We start from the raw sequence: 24,969 nt of genomic DNA, 5'->3' as shown, positions 1-24,969 counted from the left end.
TACTGTTAATACAGTGGAAACACATATGAAATGCAAATTAAGCTGCATTCATCAAGCAGTATACACTATGCACCACAGCTGAAGACAGGGGCGGATCCAGGATAAAATGACTGGGGGGGTACCATGATAAAAGAGGGTTTGGGTTGGGGAGGGGTGTTGTTAGTGATGCGGGATGGCATTAAAAATAGGCCCTGGCATTTAAAATATGCAGAATGTCAAAATTCACATTATGCCAAATGGATTGAGCCAAAATTCACATAATGCCACATGGATTGTGTAAAAATTCACATAATGCCACACAGATTGAGCAAAATTCAAAAAATTAAATACGGATTGATCCAAAATTCACATAATGCCACAGGGATTGAGCCAAAATTCACATAATGCCACACGGATTGAGCCAGAATTCACATAATGCCACATGGATTGAGCCAAAATTCACATAATGCCACATGGATTGAGCCAAAATTCACATAATGCCACACGGATTGAGCCAGAATTCACATAATGCCACACAGATTAAGCCAAAATTCACAATACACTTCATAAACAGGGACATTGTCCACTAAAGGCGCGCATTAAACATTTACACCATAATGTTAAGTTACACACCATTATGTCCATTATGTATTATGCCAAACACCATAATGCCTATTAAAAATTATGCTACATAAGTGCTGCTTATCTACATGCTCATTGCCAAGGGTTCCATGCTCGTTGCCATGTGGGATTACATGCTCATTGCCAAGGGGGAATACATGCTCGCGGTAAATGGGGGACAGCCGTCGCCAGGCAGAAGTGATAGCCACTGACAGTGGCAGAGCCTGCTGTATTCAGAGCACTGCAGGTCCCGGCTATTTGAAATAATACCCCTTTCACACCAGAAAATGCATTCCCAGGTTGGCCCCTTTTACACCAGCCTAGTCCCTGCATTTTCTGGTGTGAGGGGGAGAGAAAACCACCCCTCCCCCCTTTAACCAATTATCTCATTTAACCGGCTATATCTTCAGAACCAACAAACCCATTTACATGAGACAAGTATCATATTGAAGAACTTTTGAGTGGGCTTTGAATGATTTTGGTCTGAAACTGGAGCGTTTGGTTCCATAGTAATCTGCCCTTAAAGAACATGAACAGCCATGAAATTACATTTCAAAAGTAAAAAAAAAACGGTTTACACGCAATATCTCAGGAACCAATTGTCCGATATGGATCAGCCTGGTATCTGAAGGCCCAGCGATTTTGAATTGAATGAGATCAACTACAAGCTTCTGTTATGCCAGGGGGGGAACTGGTAGCCGTCGGAACCGGGTGGAGGTTGGAATTAACGGGTCCCATATTATCCTATTGGGAAAACGTTACAGCCGTGCCCGGGTGCCCCCCCCCCCCATGAACCCGCCAATGGCTGAAGATAAAGTTTATGTATTTATTAATAGATTATAAATTCCATTTATGAAGAACCTGTATCTGTGAAAATGAAGTTCCTGCATACTCTACATTAAATATTATTGCAATGCAGAAATAGTAAGTAATCTATAAGTAACGAGGCACCGCAGAGTTGTTATAAAGCATTAGAACTGCAGTGTTAATGCTTTGTAATAGCATAACATTTTACACAGCCAGCAATCAATCTGTTTATTTAAGTCTTTTATTTATGTCCTTAGGTATATAAAATGTCTAACCTTCCACAGAATGTGGTCTTTATACCCTCAAAAAAACATGCTTTGAAAATCAATGAAAAATCTCTCGACCTAGCTGAAAATTAAAAAGACTTTATCGTCTCTTAATACTTATGTACTTCAGTTGGCGACAGGATTATCACCATAGAGAGAGTTTTTTTTTCAGCATTTATCATTTGCTATGTTTAAAGAAATCTGAAATATACTTCATCACTGTCAAGAAGATTGTGGGGAACATTTCATGAAAATAGCAAACCATGTTTTTCCAGCTTTTGTTGAGTCCCTTTATTTTCAGTAAGATAATGGACTACCAGTGGCTAAAACATATTTACATAATGTAGAAAAAAATATGATGACAGTGTAGCATGTGAAAATAGTCTGAGTTTATTAGACAATTAGAGGCCAATTGTCTAATCTAATAAACTGGATAATTTAGGCCCTTATTCTGATTCACTTGCTAAGACAAATTCCTTCTCAAATGGACAAAACCATGTGCACTGCAGATGTGGCAGATGTAACTTGTGCAAAGAGAGTTAGATTTTGGTGGGTTTTACTTCAAAGTGAGATCTATATTGCAATGTAAAAATAAAGCAGTCATTATTTTCCCAGAACAGAAAAAAAATACCTCATCAAAATCTAAATCTCTCTACACATGTTACATCTGCTCCCCTGCAGTACACATGGTTTTGCCCATTTAAGAAGGAATTTGCCTTTGTGAGTAAACCAGAATAATGGCCTTAGTACAAACTATTGATGTGCAGGTTTGGATTTAACTGGATCTCAAAACGAGATCTTATATGCTATCCAGCTGTCACATGTTTTGGAGTCAAAACATGTGACAGCCGAAAGCCAATAAGATATTGTTTTGAGATCCAGGTAAATGCGGGTAAATCCAGGGAAATCCGAACCTGCACATCTCTAGTACAAACAAAATTAGGTTGGGAGGGTGGGTCAGAGTTTAGATGGGCAAGCAGGATCCGACCTCCGGCTCAGGTCCGATGCGCACGGACTGCGCATTGAACCCAATAGGGATGTCAAACACCTCCGATTAGGGTGGATTTCTCTACCCGATCTGTTGGGATTGGGTGAAATCGGACCATAGGATGTTCCGGCAGTGCCATAGTTCTGGGTGCTGGAAGCCCTATTATGAAATTGTTTGTACCATTCACCTGTATTTACCTGAAAAGAGCAGTGCTCTGCAGCAAAGCACTCGCACTTTAGCAATGTGCCTGCAAATTTTTGCGGGTATATAGAGGGGCAGGACCCAAATGTGCAGGTGGCCTTGGTCTGTGCTGTTCGGGAGTTGCACCGGGAGTTGTGGTTTTCCAAATTCTCGCCGAACTACAACTCACTATGAATCAGGCCCAATGTGTGATCACATCTGCAATACATTTTACTCAATGGACTATGTCTGTACTTTTTTATTACTTGGTTTTTCAGTTGAGAGGATGATAAATCATCCCTAATGTGTTACAGGAATATTTTTTTTAAATTATGAGCAAGAATCGATGCAAATCATATTTATAAATAGGGAGAACAGATGGCAAGTGTCCACAGGACTGAAACCTGATTATTGTGCAGCTCCAAATTTCTGTACATATTTTCTCATCTGCATAAAGATTCCATCAAACAATTTTATTGCAATAATGACCAGTGTCAGTGAATAATTTGATGGACCCCATGAGTTAATATTTACAAGCATTGATAAGCGTAATACCGTAAGTAAAAGAAAAAACGAGTATCATCATACATTATTGGTTAATCAAAGCACGTAAAATAATATATGCATTTATGTCAAGGTAGTTCTCAAATGTTACTTTGTCATGTATACTGGTTGCAACAAGAAATGTATAAAGTGTAACTATGACAATGTTTCCATTACAAATTATCATAATTTATTACAGTAAGTCTGACAGAGATAATGTCTGCAACTTTATTAATCGGAGATTGATTAATGATCCAAAAGAGGCCCGTTTTCTATTATGATAATGTTTGGAGTGTAAAATGGGCATACAGTATTGTCCTTTTAGTATCTTCTAGTTAAACAACATTTCAAATGTGAAGTGTTAAATTCATATACAGTATTTTAAATATAAAACAGATTAAAATGTAATTATTTAAAGACCTTATTTTCAAATATTAATGTGAATTGTAAACTCTAAAAAAAAATAATGGTACTTATGTAATATCTGGGCTCCCGGTTTTCTTATGAGACCGCGTCCCCTCGCGGGGCTTGCTGCGCTCGCCACGCTTCGGGCACGGTGGCTCGCTGCGCTCGCCACACTATATAAAATCAACTCCATGCGTAGTTGGATAGTAGGGGTATGAAAAAATGGGGTGTATTTAACATGGGAGCCCAGATAATACATAAGTACCAAAATAATTTAAAGTTAACACAGTATACAACTGCTATTACTTGTATAATACATTGTGGGTAGAGTTCAGTAGCCTATAGTATCTGCAACCCCTTTCTAAACTGTTTATTTGCATCGTTGGATTTCATCTTGACTCCTCACACTTACTATTTAACAAAATTAATCATTTCCATGACCTAAAATTAGTTACTAACCTAACTTATCTATTTCTACTGATAATACACAAGCTCCAAAAGTGCACTGCTTAGTTGTCGTCCTTCACACTGAATAGTCCTTTATTTAACCCGATTAATCAGTCTCCAGATTCTGTTGCATACAAATAAGAAACGTATGCCCATATCTCACAAGAGACACAATAAAATTTGTAATTCATGCTCTCATTATCTATTGTTGCACTGCTTAATCCATCCTTAAGGGCCCCATACAGTATGTGATTTTGGCTCGATTTCAACCATTTCCGATGGATCGGGCTGAGAAATCAGGTGAAATTGGTCCAAATCGCATGTGTATGACATCAAATCCAGTGTGCATCGGATCAGAGTCGGAGGTCAGCCCTGCTGCAATACGTCACACTCAGAAGGACCCTGCCACCTGGCACAGTCTGAGGTGGCTCAAGGAGGGATCGGATGGCCATACTCTGCTGCGACTTCTCAACTTGTTCTATAACAATTCTATTATTGCTTTTTTCCCAAAACAGTAAAGGACAAATAAATATGCTAGTGCTATATAAGTAAATAATGGTGAAAAATGTAGTTGATGCAACAAAAACTTTGGAGCCGAAACAAAATAAGTTTATCAAAAATTGTACAAACAGTATTAGACCTAAGAGAAACCACTGAGCACCAGGTGGTCAATATATTATGAGAACTTTAAAGATAACATTTTCTACGAATGCTCATAGCAATGATAGATTATCATCAGTTATTTATCAAGCAATGTGCAGCACTCCCATGACACTGGCCATGTGTTAAAAGGGTAATCTTACCACTTGTTAAGCCAGTAAAGTATTTTACTTGCTGTACTGTATCCACCTTTATATTTTTAGATTCCCAGTGGAAGGGTATGACAAGGGTTGTGGTCAAAATTGCAGTAGAGTTATACCCATTTGTCAGATTTCATGCCATGATTTAACAACTCTAAAAAAAGAGACCTATATACAGTATATATACCTTAAAGCCTCTTTGTGTCTCTCAATTTTCAGGCCCCTTGTCTTTCCAGCTCCAGACCCTCTGGGGTAAATTTTACTAAGATGGGAGTTCTATTAAAGATGGGGTGTTGCCCATAGCAACCAATCAGTTTCAATGTCTTATCTATGTAGCATCATCTAGAACAGGACAGGCCAACCTGTGGCTCTCCAGATGTTGTGAAACTACAAATCCCACCATGCCTTGCCATAGTTTTAACACTCCCTTATAGCAAAACTGTGGCAAGGCATGATGGGATTTGTAGTTTGACAACATTTGGAGAGCCACAGGTTGGCCAGGCCTGATCTAGAAGATAATAGATCTTAAACTGATTGGTTGCTATGGGCAACATCCCATCTTCAATAGAACTCCTATCTTATGAGGCCTACACACGGTGAGATGCAGCTGAGCATTCTTAGCGATGCTAGATCGCTTAGAAAATGCCTTGAAATCGCCCCGTATGTGGGTCCCATTATTAAATGTGCCCATCTGTATCTCTGTAGATCAAGTACCCCTGTTTCTCTCCAACTCCTGTCCCCTATTCCTCTCCACATTCAGCCCTACATCATCCCTCTCACTCCAGCCCATACATATTTAAAGTATATAATAAATCAGCAGTTCTAACAGTAAAGGCCCATACACACTGTGCGATTTTGAGCTAAAAGCTGCTCAAAACATCAAGTTTCAGCGACTTTCAGCTCAAAGCCACCCAGTGTGTATGGCCCAGCGATGAGCGGTGAGTGGTGATGCACGCCCCTGCATCATCGCCGGGAAAGCCGCTCATCTGCTGGTATTTCACTGCGCTATGCAAAGCTGTCTGCCCCAAGCTGACAACGCCAGGCAGGGGGAAAGCTGCTCAGTGTGTATGCACTGAGCGGCTTTCCCCCCAGCGCTGTCCATACATGCTGGGCATAATTGCCCAGTGTGCATGGACCTTTAGGAAGTATATAGAAAACTACTTTCCTACCTTTAAGTAGAAAAAAGACTTCTACACATGCATGATTTAATAAAATGAAACTGACAAGTATTTGTTATTTTCTACATAAAGTATTTGTTATTTTTTACATAATTGCTAAATATGTCATACATAATGTACAAGGCATATTTGCTTTGTTTGCTGTGTAAGATGCATAAGCTAGGCAATATACAGTATGCTTGCTTTTTCTAATTGCTTTGCATCCAATTTATATAAACACATTATCCATGATCCAATGACAGTCATTATTCACGCACAGTCTGCTGAGAGCCAACCCAGCAATTTGTATGCAGTACATATTAGCTAAGATTGTTTTCTTTTTCTGCATGGCTTTATATGCCAGTCACTTACAGTATTTGGATGCATACACACCATTAATGATGATGCCAGTTAGAGTATGCATGCATGTCAGGCCATAAATTATTTTGTTCATCTTTGGCTGCAGTCAGGGCCGTTTCTAGCCAATTTAGCTCCCAGGGCAAAGAAATAAAAAATATATAGAAGAAATTGCGCGTGCCAAAGGCGCGCGTGCCAAAATAGGGGCATGGTTTATTTGTAAAGGGGTGTGGCTTAATATAAGGGCGTGGTCTAGCAGGAAAACAATTACCTTACATCTCACTTTTGCAACCTGCATGTCCAGACATTGGTTACCGCAGGAATTGTCATTGTCCTCCCGAACTTAAGTTGGCGGGCTGAAGGCCACACAGTGACATAAAATATAAAGGCCCACACAGTGACCTACAGATGGAGCAGGTCTCATCTTGGCAGGGGATGGCGCTGGCGTCGCCATCCGCCATCCCCCGCCAGCGCCATGGCGATGGCGAGAAGGGGACGAGCGCACGAGAGGCGCGCGCGTCCCCTTCCGACGGCGCTTCCATCTGTTCCCCCGGGTCCACGCCGGCTTGCCGGCGGTAACCCGGGGTCCCCGCCACCTGACTGCACCCCCCCTAACCCCCCTAACCCTGTCCGTCTTCCTGAGGCGGAGACGGAAAGGGTTTCCGTCGCGCTGGCGACGGAGACTGAGACGTGCGTGCGCGTGAGATGCACGCGCGTCTCAGTATATTCGCTGGCGAGGCTGCTGGTGGGTCGCCAGCGGGGACGTTCTGGCGATCCGCCAGCCAGGATGGGAAGTGCCCCATCTGTAGTACACCTCACAAATCAAGGCCAAACAATGACAGGCTACTTAAATCAATATACCCTATTTATCCGTGATGCCAATTACACATTACACCGCACACTGTGATGACAATTACACATTACGCCGCACACCATGATGACAATTACACATTATGTCTCACACCATAATGCCCATTAGACCCCCCCGCTCTGATGCCCATTACACCCACACTGTGATGGCAATTACACAATACTCCCCTCACCATAATGCCTATTACACATTATGCCCTACGTGCCGCTGCCATACAATTGATGCCGTTTAATAATATGCCCCCACAGTGCCAAATATGCCCCCACAGTGCCATACATATATGCCCCCACAGTGCCACACATATGCCCCCACAGTGCCACAAGCAGCACAACTCACTGCCTCTGGCCCTGGGTCTCCCCCTCCAGTTCCCCGCCGCTGCCATCGCTGCCATATGCCCCTACAGTGCCAGATATGCCCCCACAGTGCCACATATATGCCTCCACAGTGCCATATATGCCCCCACAGTGCCAAATATGCCCCCACAGTGCCACAGATATGCCTTCACAGTGCCACACATATGCCCCTACAGGGCCAGATATGCCCCCACAGTGCCATATATGCCCCCACAGTGCCAAATATGCCCGCACAGTGCCACAGATATGCCTTCACAGTGCCTCACATATGCCCCTACAGGGCCAGATATGCCCCCACAGTGCCACATATATGCCACCACAGTGCCACAGATATACCTTCACAGTGCCACACATATGCCCTTACAAGGCCAGATATGCCCCCACAGTGCCACATATATGCCCCCACAGTGCCACAGATATGCCTTCACAGTGCCACAGATATGTCTGTACAGTGCCAGATATGCCCCCACAGTGCCACATATATGCCCCCACAGTGCCACAGATATACCTTCACAGTGCCACACATATGCCCCCACAGTGCCACATATATGCTCCCACAGTGCCACATATATGCCCCCACAGTGCCACAGATATGCCCACACAGTGCCACAGATATGCCCCCACAGTGCCACACGTGGCAGCTGCGTTGTCCCTCTTCTTGTTTTAAGGTAGCCACAGTGCCACTGACAGTGACTTACCAGCGCATCAGCGAACCCGGGCAGGATGATCATAGCTAACTTCTCTCCTTCCAGTACCTGCATGTTGCACTCCTGGGTCCTGGCCCTGTTGCGCAGGCTGGGCTTCTTCCTGCACTCCCGGCACATGCTGCCCAATCACAGAGCTCAGAAGTCAGCCGGCTGTCTTCTGAGCTCTGTGATTGGGCAGCCTGCGCCGGGAGCTGCCTGTCACAGGGGGGAGTAGTGGCGCGGATCGGATCCGTGACAACAGAGATCCAATCCGTCACTCGTGACCCTGCCGCTGCTGCTGCATAACCAGGGCCTCTGGGAGGCGGCATCGCTGGCATTGGCATTTGGGGGAGCTGCCGGGCGCCCTGGCTGTTTACAGAGGCGGACAAGCCATGCGGCGCCCCGGGCTGCTGCACGGCTTGTCCGCCTCTAGAAACGGCCCTGGCTGCAGTTTTGTAACTCTGAACAATGGGCCTTATTTTGGTTCACTGTTAGAGGCAAATTCCTTCTCAAATGGACAACACCATGTGCACTGCAGGTGGGGCAGATATAACATGCAGATAGAATTAGATTTGGGTGAGTTATTTTGATTCTGTGCAGGGAAAATACTGACTGCTTTATTTCTACACTGCAATATAGATCTCACTTTGAAGAAAACCCCCACCCAAATCTAATTCTATCAGCACATGTTATATCTGCCCCACCTGCAGTGCACATGGTTTTGTCCATTTGAGAAGGAATTTGCCTCTAAGAGTGAACCAGAATAAGGCCCAATGTACAGTAGCTTAGTTATTTCAATATTTCCCTGGTCAACAGGTTACTGTGACTTAAGCTGGGTATACTTTAGACAGTATTGTGAACAATGCAGGTGATCGGGACTTTAAAATCATTCACTTTGCCTAGTGTACACAGCATCCCTCTGTTCACGTGATGTGTTCATCACATCTTCAGGTTGGACATGCATGCGGCTCAATCTGATGATATTGCCAGCGATATTCAGCACATTACACAGCAGGTATCAGAGGCAGAACTACCATTGGTGCAGCAGGTGAGGACAAAGGTGCCCATTGCTGCCCAGACCAGGAATAACTTCTTGGATTTGGGTAGAGGAGGGGACCATCATTATATTTTTGCTCCTGGGCCAACCACTCACAAGTTCCATCATTGGCTGTGTGGACTATCTAAATATATATAACTGATATATAAAACACTGTAAAAATGTACAATATATCATTAGGTCGTTTGTAAGCTTTAGAGAATACTCAAAAATCTCTGTGCTTAAATGTATTGACATTGCATTTCATGACCTCCCTTGATCCTTACAAAAAGGATAGTTCTGTTTTCCTGTGCGCAAAAAACAATTCCTGAGGCTGCTGTACTAAACACTTGGAGCCTTCACCAAAAAACTCCGAAAAGATCAAGCAAACATGCACAAATTAATGTTTTTCCAAAAGCGCCACCAGTGGTTGTCTTTCACCAAAACCAAAAGAGTTATAAATAGACTTTCCTCAATGAATATAATAAGTCCTCTCCAATTATGTTGATTCTTTTAAAATTCTGAAAATAACTCCAAAAAAAGAGGAAGAAAAATATCCCATTAGACAATTTATCACATGCAATTCTAAGAATGTAATCTATGCACTGGAATGCGATTGTAATTTGATATATATTGGGAAAACCACGAGATGCTTAAAAATCAGACTGGCCGAACATATAAGAAATATAAAACCTGGATTAGAAACCCATTCTGTCTCATCTTAAAAGGTTTTGGGCTTTAGAACAAATATTGCCCACTTGGAAAACCAAAGATGTGGATATCAGGTTCACTAAGACAGAGATGAGGTGGATTTTTAAATTAAAAACTTTAATTCTGACTGGTCTTAATTCTGACTTTGAGCTCAAGTGGTTTTTATGATTCTTTTATTTAACTTTTTTTTTAAATGAATATTATTCTATCTGTTTTAAGATATCCATGTATTTATTGTGTCCGATTATGTTTTAACACGTCTTTTTATGCTTTTATATGTATTGTGTACATTCACGAATTTATATACTGTGGAGTGCAAAACAATGTTCCATTTCTGGCTCAATGACAAGCAAACCATTCCAGAAACCAAAACTTCCGGCAGAAGACTTCCGTATTAGAGACTTCCTGTCCCGAACATTGACAGCTTCCAGTAAATGAACTTCCGGGATACGGAGCCCCGGCACGGACATGATGACTCCTTTTGCCTGCGCCTTTGGTAAGGAATGGACGCATATTACATGGTGATGACTACCGCCAGCCTCTCTGACTTCTGGCGGATAACAAATAGACGTGATGACAAACTTCCCCCAGACGTATTCTGTTTTTGGAGGGAAATGGACTTAATAGGATAAGGTATATAAAGCCTACTGAAGGAGCAATGATTTATTCTTCTGATGAAGGTCATTTTTGACAAAAAGCGCTTAAGCAATAAGTAATTTCTTATGCACTAAAGAGGGCTCTAACCACAGAGGGGATTCCAGATAAGGAGTGGTTGTAGGTGAAAGTTTTCGGGACTTGATCCAGCACACCTCTTATGCGATTGAATAGGATACCCTTACGGCATTTTGCACACCTCTTGAGGATCTTTACCAAATTATTCGGTGATATGCTTTTCCATGTTTTGTTATATGTGAGTGCATTTGTGACAAAAAATTGTTTCTAAATTTTAAACGGTACTGCACTATGTTGATGTATGTTTGAGCTCTTTTTAGTGCCCTAATAATGATGAGCCTTTAAAGGGGAGGAAAACCAGAATATCCATTTCTGAGTGGATTTACATGCTTTATTACACTAAGGAAATGTGAGTGGAAATTTGAAAATAAAGAGATAAATGGTGTATTTACAATATTGCACTATCACCTCTTTTTTTGAAATTATTTTCAGAATTTTAAAAGAATCAACATAATTGGAGCGGACTTATTATATTCATTGAGGAAAGTCTATTTAGAACTCTCTTTTGTTGTTGGTGACAGACAACCACTGGTGGCGCTTTTGGAAAAACACTAACTTTGGACTACTATACATTTAGTCTTCTGTGTGATTTGGAACTGACAGTGTTATTCACAAGTAGGCAAAATTCAGAGAGGGTGTCTCAAAAGAATTCTGGGCTACGGAGAATGTGTATGCCTAGGTAAGTCTGTTTTAAGATTAATCTTTTGCACCAGAAATTATGTGCAGTCAGGGTATGCAAGGGAAGCAAAGCCTCACCTGTCTTACTCTGGTATACTCAGGTGTTTAAAATATAAAAAATGATTAGAGGAATAGAAAGTAAATGCAACTATAAATATCATCTTTGCATTATCCACATCATCTTTTCTTAGTCTAATCATTTGTATAGGCTAAATTTACCACCATATCATATACAGTATATCTTTGTTTGTGTGTGTGTGTGTGTGTGTGTGTATCTCTAATACTAACCTGTGTCTCCTCAGTCATTGACCTTAGTGCTACTCACTGTGCCCCACGTATAAGGCTGAGACAAGTGCACATCGATAATGATGACTACTGGCACACCAAACCTATAGGTCAGGATGTAATGAGATGATTTTAGAAGCTAGAAAAAAGTCATATGAATTCAAATTTTATAATGTCTGGCTTTATCCTGGAATGCAGCCAATGTAAGGTTGTTCATCATTTATGCTCCAAATGCAAATCATATCTGACTTCACACAGAATTTAGACCAGGAAGTGTCTGAATTTTTCAGGCCAACTGGAATGCGTCTTTTAGTGTAAAAGCCTCACAGTATGAGTGAAAGTGACCCATTGGCAACCAAAAGTAAGATGATTGAAGCACCACACACCCTATGTAAACCCCATGCCTCCGTTTGGTACTTTGCTTTTTTGTGAGGAGGATGTGGTTGTTTGTTAGAGAGAGAGAGAGAGAGAGAGAGAGAGGACTGGGTGTTTAGAGAGGTGTTCCAGAGAGTTGGAGCAGGCATGGCATCCTGAAAAGTGAGCAGAAATTATACAAGGCTTATGGAAGAGGAGGAGCAGCCTGAGTCTGACACAGTGGCAGAAATGTGTGGGGAGGATGTGCTGGAGAGTCGTGTGGAGGATAGTGATAAGGAGGATGCTGCATCTGCACCTTGCAAGACCAGTTAAGGGCATAATGTACGGTGTTCCTGTCAAGAAACAGTGGGGCAGATGTATTAAGCCTTAACAAGAGATAAATGCAAGGGTGATAATGAGAGATAAACGTCCAGTCAATCAGCTCCTTACTGACTTTTTTCAAACACAGCCTGTAACATGGCAGTTAGCAGGTGATTGGCTGGATGTTTATCTCTTCTTATCACCCTTGGATTTATCTCGTTAAAGCTTAATACATCTGCCCCAGTGTTCTGAAAGCAGTCCATGTGGTGGTCGGCCCTGGACTCAGCTAACGTGGCTAGCTACTGAAGAAGAGGTATGGGGGACATTGAATGTGTCCTGAAGGCAAAGATAACTGAGGAGCGCAGCAAGGGTCACAGGACAGGAGGAGGACAAGCTGCACTGGTCCACTACATGGAGTTCAAGGAGGAGTTGAAGTAGACAATTCCTCAGGAGATGCATGTAGTGGACATGGACTGTCTAGCATCGCCATCTTACCCTGAAAATGAAAATGTTCTCTTTTACAGTAACTAACAATGTTGGGTACTTATGTAGTATCTGGGCTGCCGATTTTTTGATTGTATGCCTTAAGTTAAGGCATACAATCAGATGCGATGCGATGCGATATCGCATCGCATCGCATACGATGCGATGCGATGACCCGATTTTTCCATAGGATTCAATGTTAAAATGGACTGAGTCCATTTTAACATGGAATTCAATGGGAAAAAGGGGTCTTTTTCATACCCCTACTATCCAAGTGGGCATGGAGTTGGATATAAACCTGTGGCGAGCGTAGCGAGCCACCGAGCCCGAAGCGTGGCGAGCGAAGCGAGCCCCGCGAGGGGACGGTATTCTGTGTCCCCTCGCGGGGCTCGCTACGCTCGCCACGCTTCGGGCTCGGTGGCTCGCTACGCTCGCCACAGGTTTATATCCAACTCCATGCCCACTTGGATAGTAGGGGTATGAAAAGGACCCCTTTTTCCCATTGAATTCCATGTTAAAATGGACTCAGTCCATTTTAACATTGAATCCTATGGAAAAATCGGGTCCATCGCATCGCATCGCATCGCATCGCATCGCATGCGATTTGGTCGGGTGCGATGCGATGCGATGGACCCGATTTCAAAATCGGCAGCCCAGTTACTACATAAGTACCCAATGTTGTATACTATGTTACAAACTATATTATTTGTGTTGGGAAGGCTATTTTGTACACAATGTTAAAATTCATTTTTACTGTATAATGCATAACTTTGCCACATGACTAAAGAACGTGTTTTATTTTTGTCATCACAGTGGCTCCACCGAAGAGGCAGTGGCAAGAGACAGAAACAGAGGAGGCTGGTAAGTGTGATTTAAACAATACACATGCATATTAAACGAGTATTACAGCATGCAACCATAACATTAATCAATTTGGGCCCAGCCAAATGTACAGGTGGGTTTGATGGAGGGGAAAGTCAGCTTCAACACTCACCAAGCATCAGTCTCCTAGGAGCTTCCGTGCTGTTCATATCATGGTTTTAGTGGACCCCTGTCCCTAGGCTTGGTTGAAGCTTAAAAATGCAACATTCTATCAAACAGCAGTACACCATTAAATTCTGTGTGGGACTCGGAAAATCAGCTATGGAGACATTGGCCATGATCCAGAAAGTGAATTGCTGCCAATTGACAATGCACCAAGCTACACCTGCTTCGTAGTTAATGACTACCTGGCCTGTAATGGCATCACAACGCTTCCCCAGCCCCCCTACAGTCCCGATGTGGCCCGGCTCACTTTTTCCTGTTCCCTCGAGTGAAGACAGCCCTCAAAGGATGCCGCCATGGGGCCATTGCAGAGGTCAAATTGGCTTTGAAAAGGACCTCCAGGGTGACTTCCAAAAGTGGGCATCTCATTGGCAGAAGTGCGTATCTTCAATAAATATTTTTTTACAAATTTGGTCTCATTACTTTTTAAAAAAACCTGTAGTTGACTGCAGGAAATTAGCCAAGCACCACAGGAGCTGTCGCAGGTTGGCTGGGAGCAACTGCATACAATGCAGGAGTTCACACAGGCCATCATGGATCAAACCTAGATGATGTTGGCCCTGCAGAGGGATCTGGTGGCACAAAGAACATCCTGTGAAGGGCCAACAATGGCCATCTCCCTCCAATCCAGCACATAGAGTTCCTTGCCAGAGTCCCCCTCCCCCTCTGGCATAGACGCCTGATTCATACTGATCACACATGCAAGAACATGCATGTCCAGCATTCAGTTAAGATGCTGCCCTGCTAGTGTGAAATCCTACCTTGCAAATCAATGTGCTTGCAGTGCCAATGGACATGTATGGCTACACATCCATTTGCATCCAAACGAATATTACCAAACCCCATCGTTACAGGCTCACCATCTATTGATTTTTACACTGGCCACAACTCATCACAGGTGCTGCATAGCCCAGGAGTATGGCGGTTGCAATGAAAACAGGCATCTCCAGTACAGCCTGTTGCTGACATCACACACCTTTCCCTAAAATGCTTGGCAACTCCTGCATTTTCCCTGACACTACCGGTGTTTTTTTCCAAAACGCCTAGCAAATTTCTTAGCACTCCTACTAAATGGTCGGTTTCCACCCCCTGACACTTACTTCCTGTCAATCACTTTGAGAACGACAATAGTGGCAGGATTCTATCACAGGATGGCCTCGCACATACACAGGGCCGGCTCTACCACTAGGCAGCTTTAGGCAGCTGCCTAGGGCGCCGGGATCTAGGGGGGCGCCACCAAGTCTGCCTATCATAAAATCAAGGATGTCTGTGAGGATCCTGGTCATACTTAATGCAGGTGGTTGCTGTGGAACCTCTACAACCTCACCTCCATACTTTCTCTTGAGGCATACTTCCCTATTTTGCTGCCCTCTCTTCCTGTACTCTGTTGTGGGTGGCAAAGGGGAGGGTGCTGGGGGCCCTCCAGAGAAAGCAGGGGTCTTGCCCACCTACCTGAGGGGCTGGGAGGAGCACTCAATTTTGGCAGGCTCCCTGCCATTCCAGAATGTTAGGCAATTATGCATTAAGGGGTTGGAAAATGGTTATTGGTTGCAGTATGGGCAGGGGGGGGGACGCGGCAGTAGGTTGAAGTTTTGCCTAGGGTGCTGAGAAGCCTTACAGCGGCCCTGCACATACATACTGCAAACTCAATTTTCTATTTATTTATGTAGTGGTTTCTCAAAAAAATGTGTTTGTGGTTTATATATTAAACATAACTCAATTTCAATATCTAAAATGTATTTAGGGGTAATGTGTTTTATTGTTTAAGTATGTAATCTACTTCAGGGTACATTAATGCAATGTCTTTTGGGGGTACATTACAGCAGTTACATTAACATTTGTCATGGTAAAAAATATGAGCCTTTAATTTTAATGATTGATAAATAATATAGCATGGCAATGAATGAAACTGCATTTTTTTTCCATTATTAGCAGAATGTGAAATTTGGTCAACAGTCAATAGATTGACCACTATTAGTTGACATGCATTATGGTTGGCACATAATATTGTCAACATTCTTTTTTTTTTTTTTTATTCATAATTTTCCATCGTCGTAGACTAATATGTTACTGAGAGGCAGATGTATTAAGCCTGGTGAAATGATAAAGTGAAGATAATGTACCAGCCAATCAGCTGTCTTGAAAATGACAGTTAGAAATTGATTGGCTGGTGCATTTTCTCCTCCCACTTTATCACCGCTTTATGACTTCACCAGGCTTAATACATTTGCCTGCATTTAATGCTATAAATTGGGTTACAGCCCTATGACTTATGTCTTTTTAAATTTGTATAATTTGACTGCAAATGTTAAATCTCATTTTTCAGAAGATGTAGACAGATATAAGAACGCTGAATTAGTTTTAATTTAACAGTCTCTCCTCAAGGCCTCCTCCCAGCAGTTCGTTACAAGGAGTCTTCTCACATCGTGTGTGAAATCTGAGTCAGTGCTTTCATCCCAGTGGGGCACAAGAAGAAACTTGAGTGTCATAAGCCCAGATCAGCACAGCACTCAAGGGCACAAAGAGCTGACAAACCATTTGTGACATCTAATTTTTCCATTGGGTAAACTAGCAGCACTTAACACAACAAATAGCTTTTGCATAAATAAAGACAGGGTCTTATTAGGTGATGTATGACAATGACTTGTTCGGTCTTTAGAGACCCTAATAAACCTTAACAGTTTAGGGTTAAGTAAAGCGTTTGTAATGTATGCCAAGAATTGTCGCTGTACTTTTTTATAATATATTTAGGAGTGTCCATTTTCCAAATGTAAGACATATATTTTATGTGACGTCTTGACAGAATCATTATGAGACTCACACAGAAACTGTCAGTAGTAAGAAAATTCAGAAAGCTAAGATACCAAAGATTGTACATTAGCTTTGATTATAAATGCTGAGTTAAAGTGTAGACTTGGCCTATAACACATGGTGAGTCCAGCAGCCAATCGGTAACATTTAAGGGGATGTGTCCCAGAACACATTCCCTCGCATGCAGCCAAAGTGAAGAAAAAATATTAGAAATCATCCCCTATTCAAGGGGGGCGGGTACTGATGTCATGTGACATCAGCCACCTGCTCCAAGCAGGCATCAGCTTACCTTCCTTCCCAGGGGGACGCCCAGCATTTTCATGAGGACGCACATTAACCCCTGCTCTGGCACAGTGTGCGCCCCCCTGCGGGCCCCCTTTGGAGTGAATGGCTCGAAGCTGTTCACTCCCAGAGTCTGCAAACGCTTAAATATGCGCATGCGCAGACTTCCCACCATCAGAACAAGCCCAAATTTGGCCACTTCCGTGTAAACTTGAATCACCCCCTGTTTTATTTCATAGTAGACTCACATCCATCTTCTTCCATTTGACTCCAACACTAAAGGGTCTCTTTATGCCCAGTCAAAACTAAGATTTCCTGTGTCCGGGGAATGTAAGTAATTTGGTGCCCCCCCCCCCCCAATAAAAATTGTTAATATGTCAGAGATGTATGCGCAATGTTCAGAACATAGGATTGCGCATACATCTCTGACATATTAACACATATTTATATAGGAGTCTGGGATCAAGGTTCCTGGGGTTATTAACAATTGAATTACCAGGCAACCTCACACAATAGGCATGTAAAATTGTTGATAACCCCAAGTTACCTCTTATGTAATGGGAAAAATTGCATTTGTTAAAATGTCAGACTCACTGTCTCACTGCGCGGCCGGCCGCTCCCCTCATGTGGCTCTGCTGCAGCACACTTGTATCTGGTGTCTGGATATTTCAAGGGTGCGCCGACCGGGTGGCTTTTACTACCGCGGACAGCCCCTGAGTGTGAGCGCTGATGTCTTGATGATGGTCACGGCTCAACACACGCTGGCTGCTGAGATGCCACAAGGAACCACTGGGAATGGGGAAATGGGACACAATTTCATCTGTACATCCCTGCTGGTCCCAAACCAACTACGGATGCCCCCCCCCCCATGTCCAGCGCCTGCGTCGCATGACCCCCTAGCCCCCCTTTAGTTATGGCCCTGCTTAATGAATCACTGATAACCCCTTTTTTACCAAAGCAATTGTATTGTGCTAAACTTTGGAGATAGATTAAATGAGTAGAGAAAAACTACCAACCAATCTGCTCCCAACACAGCCTGTAATATGGCATTTAGAAGCCGATAGGTTGGTCTTCCACCTCTCTCCACCTAATCTCTCTCCAAAGTATAGTATATGGACCACTCTTCGATCTCCACTTTATCACTTTCCAAGGCTTAGTACATCTCCCCTGCAGTTCCTATAATTTTGTGATCTATGTAGTAAGCCTTGGAGAGAGAAAAAGTGGATGGAGATAAAGTACCAGACAGTCATCTCCTAACTGCCATGTTACATTCTGTGTTTGATCGTTTATCTTAGTCCCTTTTATCTCTCCCCATACTTATTACATAGACACTTGTATCAGATATCCTAATTGCAAAGGTTTAATTATCAATAATGAACTTGCAAAGCCAGACAGGCTTTGCCAGATCCCCCTTGGGTCAAAGCTCAATGGGCAAGTGCTGCTTTGCATATATGGCAGGAATAATCATCAACAGCGGTACAGAGCAACTAAAATGTGTATTGCTGTGGGAGCTGATACCAGATGGTATTAGTCCACAGTGAACAGATCCTTCCCACTGGAAGAAGATACAGAGTAGAGAGACCCATATTCTGCAGTGCAAACTTTTGGTGCTACTTATTAGGGGTCAAAGGAGTAAAGATAGGGCTCTGGTGGACCACTGGTTTTTAGTGGATCTGGTCCATAGGTCGACAGTATCTAGGTTGAAAGTCAAGAAGTCTACCACTATTGGTCAACAGGCAATAGCTCAAAAACGTTGACATGCGATAGGTTGACATGAACAAAATGTCGACACAAGCAAAAGGTTTACATGCCAATAGTCAACCCATGATTTTTTTTACACTAACTTGTAATTAAGGTGCATACACCCAGTGTGATTTTAGCTATGTACATTTGGGCAATTTTCTTTGAAATCCCCAGAGCCCAGAAGCACACAATCTTGACTATATTTACTTAAGATTTTGGCTATGGACAATTTTTAGTGATAGTGATTGACCTATTGTCTGTTGACCTATCACCCTAATAATCTGCACCTGTTTTAAGAGTACCTGGACTAGCACAAAATCAATACTGAATAGCTCCAGTGCTTTAATAACATCACCTCAACTTAAGGCAAGTTGAATACGTAATTTATGAGGAGAGGAACCATCTAGTTCTAATCAATAATCCTCTAAATCCAATTTCTATTTTAACCTACTGAAAGGTCTATGAATCTACTGTAACACACTACTCTAAGTTCCTGATTCTGGTTGAGTCCCAGAGAGCCCACCCCGCCGCCCTGCAGAATACCCGCCCCCCCACCACCATATCCCCTCACAACCATGCAAGGGGATGTGTTACAGACACATCCCCTCACATGTGCCCGCAGCAGGAGAAATCATTCAATGGTCTCTGACCATCAAATGATTTCTCTTGCCTTCGCAAATATAAGTCAGCGGAGACTGACTTATATATGCAGGCACCGGGATGAAGACAGGGTGGGTGGCTGACGTCAGGTGCCTGCCCCCGGCATACTTCATTCCACCCACATTCCCATGGAAACGCCTAGCATTTTCATGGGGATGCCCATGAAATGCTATGTGATTCCATGGCCCAGTGCCACCACCGCCACTGTCTCTTCCTCCCTGCAGCGAACTGCCCCACGAGTGAGCAACTAGCAGCGGCTGTTTTCATTCGGGGTTTGCACATGCACAGAAATGCACCTGCGGATGCACAAAGCCTGTCTGTTGGGGCAGGAGCTGAATTCGGTTCACTCCAAGTGAACCAGAATAGGACCCTAAATCCACAAGGCAGCTTGTGGCCACACTACTGCTGTCACAAGAGCCTTGGAAATAGAGGGAAAGCAAATTGGGCCGGATTATGTTTGTAAGCAAAGCACAAATGCAAGCAACTGGGCAAAACCATGTTGCCCTGCATGTGGGCTGATGTAACACGTGCAGAGAGAGTTACATTTGGGTGGGGTGTGTCAAACATAAAACAGCCAATATTTACTCTGCACAGAAACAATATAACTAACCCAAATATACCTCTCTGTACATGTTACATCAGCCCCACCTGCAGTGCACATGGGCCTTATTCTAGTTCACTCTTTCTGACAAAATCCTTCTTAGATGGACAAAACCATGTGCACTGTAAAATGTGCAGAGAGAATTAGATTTGGATGAGTTATTTTGTTTCTGTGCAGGGTAAATACTGGCTGCTTTATTTTTACACTGCAATATAGATCTCACTTTTATGTAAAACCCCACCCAAATCTAATTCTATCTGCACATTTTACATCTGCCCCCCTGCAATGCACATGGTTTTGTCCATCTAAGAAGGATTTTGTCAGAAAGAGTGAACTAGAATAAGGCCCATGGTTTTGTCCATTAAAGAAGGAGTTTGCTTTTGCAAACCAACCTGAATCACCCCCTAGATTAGAAATGTGTATGTATTTTTTTGTACATGTTAGTTATTTAGTTATTGGCTGCTTTTGCAAATAGCCCACAGATACTGAACAGCTTTATTTTTATACTGCAATTTAGATTTCAGTTTGAACACACCCCTCTGAAATCTAAATCTCTCTGCTCATATTGCATCTGCCCCATCTGTAGTGCATGAAGTCAGAGCAGATCCAAATTGTGAAAATGTTACAGATCATTTGTATTCCTAATTAAAAAAAATAAAAAAAATCTTAGAAAATGACTTCTCAAATTTTCTTTTCTGCTATAATTTCTGTTCTTTTACAGTCTCGTCCAGAATGAATGGTGACAAAATTAAGATGGGATTTACATATGCAATTGACAAAACATTGAATTGTTTCCTTTTGCACTGCTCTCTATTAATATAGTCTCTCATTAAACAAGTATTTTATAATTATTTTCTTTTCAAATAAGTTGAAGCACAGCCTGGCACAAACCCATCTATCAGGAAATACTTTGTTTACCTATGAAAATCTGTTTTCTAGTTTTAATGTAAAAGTGAAGACAATGTTTAAATGCTTTAAGAATTATATGTGAGTTTTCAGCTATGTTTCAAAAGTCTATTGAATCTGCAGGTACGTAAGTCAAAGGTCAGGTCTTATGTGGATAAATTACATAAATTCTTCCTGCATGGCAGCCATCCTGTTACAGGTGAATGCACATCTACTGTATAGTTCATCCATGGAAATCTAACACAGAAAAGCAACGACTGGAGCATCAAATAAAAACACCACTTTTCTGCCCAGATTTGCTACTATTTTGTTTTCTTTTCATTTAACCCATAACTGGCTTTAAATAATTACCTAAAATACATATTAATCACAACTAATGAAATAAATGTCATTATGTACCATAGATTATTAAATAAGTCCAACATACATGTATCAAGTTTATTTTAATCATTTTAATATTGTTTGACTTTTTCCTGTTGCACTTAGATCATTCAGTAGTACAGTAAAAAAAAGTAATTGATCAGTAATGTACATACTGTATCAATCAATTTGATTTCACCCCACCTCCTCCAATGGAACCTATTGTGATTGGTGCAGGTGTAACTCCATAAACAATGGACTCATAGCACATCCAGGGGTAGTTGTTGAAATTATGCATTGAGATAAGTGGCATTGCTTCAATAATCGTGTTGGATGCATCTCTATCAATAACAGTTTTGCCAAATATACTTGAGATAAATCCTGAGGGTTCATTTACAACATTGGTCTTAATCATTGGTGAGGCCACACTTAGAGTATTGTGTTCAGTTCTGGGCACCTCACCTTTAAAAATACACAAATGTACCGAAACAGGTTCAGAGAAGGGCAACTAAACTAATAAGGGGTATTGAGTCACTAGAACATACAGACAGGCTACCCAGGCTGAATATGTATACACTGGAAAAACGGAGGTTGATAGGAGAAATGATTAGTATGTTCAAATACAGGATTAGAAATCATAAGGAACTAGGATAAGACTTATTCAGTAACAAGGTTGTACATAGGATGCTCGGACATGCACTGAGGCTCGGGGAAGATAAGTTCCATACAGAATTAAGAAGGAGTTTCTTCACCATAAGAGCAGTTAAGCTCTGGAACTCTTTGCCAGAAAATGTGGTATCAGCGAGTACAATAAATGAGTTTAAACTAAAACTGGATAAATTATTGGACACAAAGGGAATCATATAGTTATGGTTTAGTTGAGTAATGATTTAGACTAGATAAATAGGTTGGACTCGATGGACTGATGTCTTTTTTCAATCTAAATTACTATGTGACTATGTAAATTACTATGTTAACATGACAGAAAAGTGAAAATGTATGTGTCACATTATACTCTTGCTCCTTAAGATATCCAGTGTGCTTACACTCAAGGATTGAAGCATAATGTGATTGCAGTTCCGTGCATCTGCAGAGTAAAGTGCTAACATACTCTGAATGTTATGCATCTATCTAAAGGAATACTGTACATACATTTATCCTTTTCTCTGTCAGCAGCTGTTATCAATATCATTGTTCTTCCACCTATCCAATGCTTGGTAAAGGAGATCTATCTGTGTTTATTGTCCACAGTTTATATGCACAACTCAAAATAGAGAATAGTTTTACATGACCATGAAACACTCATGAAACGGATCCTCTTATGCGTACAAGACAAGCTGACAACCAATAATTCTTTTTCAGCATTGCAGAATATTGTGCATGACTCTGGATTGCTTGTAAGCTTGTACAGAATATTCAAGATGCGATGAATGAGCAGTTTGCTTAAAATAGTGTAGCTACTGTAGATGATGCAGCAATTACCAGCAATCCAGTGTTGGATCCAGCAGATGAGGAGAAGGGGTGATAGGAGCAATCACCAACCATAGTACACCCACCTCCTTAGCTAGCCAAGACCTTTCTTTCCTCCCTTGGGTCTAAGTTGTCAGCCAGCTCCACCATCAATTTCAGGAGGTCCTGGGAGAAGAGGGAGTTCAGTTTGCAGAGAAGGTGTTTCGGGGTTGATCTCTCAGATGTTGTCATCCCCCTCCCTCAGACTAAACACTCAATCAGGCCCACACTATCATGATCTGGGTAATGAAGTAGACATATTTACCTCTCAAGTGTTTCTCCAGACTGTCTCTGTGTTCCAGGTCCAGCTATCATCTGCGCTGTTTGGGTGCAGTACACAGCACAGTGTTCCCTGAGCCACCCGGCGCCACTGACACTGCGGCTACACAGCATGTCCCCTCTGTCCTAACAGATTGTGAATCCAGCTCCCCTTGGCCTCTGGTGCCGTCCCCATTGTTACAGGCTGCAATCATGCTTTCTCCAAATGAACTTTCCCTCCAGATTCCAAACAGTGGTGTAGCAATGTTTGGACAAGTCACATGAGACTCTACAGCCAATCTGCTGCAGTCAGCATCCCAGCTGATTGCCTCAGCTAATCCCCACTTCCCAGTGGGTATAAGTTTCCTGTGAAAGCACTTCCTGATTGCCAATGCTATGGATGTCTCCTAATTAGCAGCTTCCAGGTTGCCAGCTCTTCGGGATTCTTTTCCTGATAGGGAGAACTGCAATGATTTCCATCCAGCAGTGCCGCCTGACTACATTGGTGTTTCATCATCGATTCTTTATACCATCAGTGTTCCATCAATGATTCCTGATACTATTGGTGTTCCTTCAACGATTCATGATACCATTGGTGTTCCTTCAACAATTCCTGATACCATTGATGTTCCATCATTGACTCCTCCCCATCAGTGTTCCATTCTTGATTCCTGATACCATTGTACTTCTATCATGGATTCCTCATCAGTGTTCCATTATTGATTCGATGTTTGGTGTTCCACCATAGACTCATCATCGGTGTTCCACCATAATTTCAGCACCATCAGTACTCCATAATCAACCCAGCACCTCTAGTATCACCATTTCCTGGTCAGTAGTGATTCACACCTTCTATACAAGTTATTAGCTGTTTGCATTCATGGACTTCCATAACCAGCATTGCATCTTTAATGATTGCTGCCATATCTGTGCCTATTATTGCCAACAGCAGTATCTGTGACTACTGTACATGAAAGACTTACCCTATATACTCGAGTATAAGTCGATCCGAATATAAGCCGAGGCACCTAATTTTACAACAAAAAACTGGGAAAACGTATTGACTCAAGTGGGACCCTCACTCGAGTATAAGCCGAGGGGGGCTTTTTCAGCATAAAAAATGTTCTGAAAAAGTAGGCTTATACTCGAGTATATATGGTATACTCTTATACTGACTTAGTGATATATATTCTGTGTGCTTCTATAGGGGTTATCCGACTGCAGATACAGAAATCTGATTCCATCTGCCATTGTGAATTATATCTCTCCTGCATGCTTAATAAAATACTTATTTAATTTGCCTTTCTTTGTTCTGGTCACGCCTTCTGGGCCCTCGCTCTGAGTATTATTCTGCATGTCCAAGAACCCTCTTAACCACCCAGGTTTACCTTCATGTCTGCTCCTATGTCTGAGGCTCCTCCAGGTCAGACTTTGAACCCAGAGGTTCCCAAACTTTCAGGAATTATGGAATCCTGCAGTAACAGTGTTTTTATTTTTTTCAAGGCACCCCTAGGATAAAAGTTTTTTATCGATAAATTAATACAAAAAAAGTAAATTAAGACATTTTGCAACCTTAGGGAATTTATGTGATTGTGAACACTGTTGTTTCTGATTATCCACATGTTTTATTACGGTCGGCCACCAACACTGGTTTTGTCTATCACACTGACCATAAGTAATTTGATTTAGTCATCTACTCAGCTTTGATAATTGATGAGCCTATAATGGAGATGAC

The sequence above is a fragment of the Crinia signifera genome, chromosome 2, assembly GCF_055691185.1.
Source record: "Crinia signifera chromosome 2, ASM5569118v1, whole genome shotgun sequence".
NCBI classification, from domain to species: domain Eukaryota; kingdom Metazoa; phylum Chordata; class Amphibia; order Anura; family Myobatrachidae; genus Crinia; species Crinia signifera.
This window is presented reverse-complemented; position numbering follows the sequence as displayed.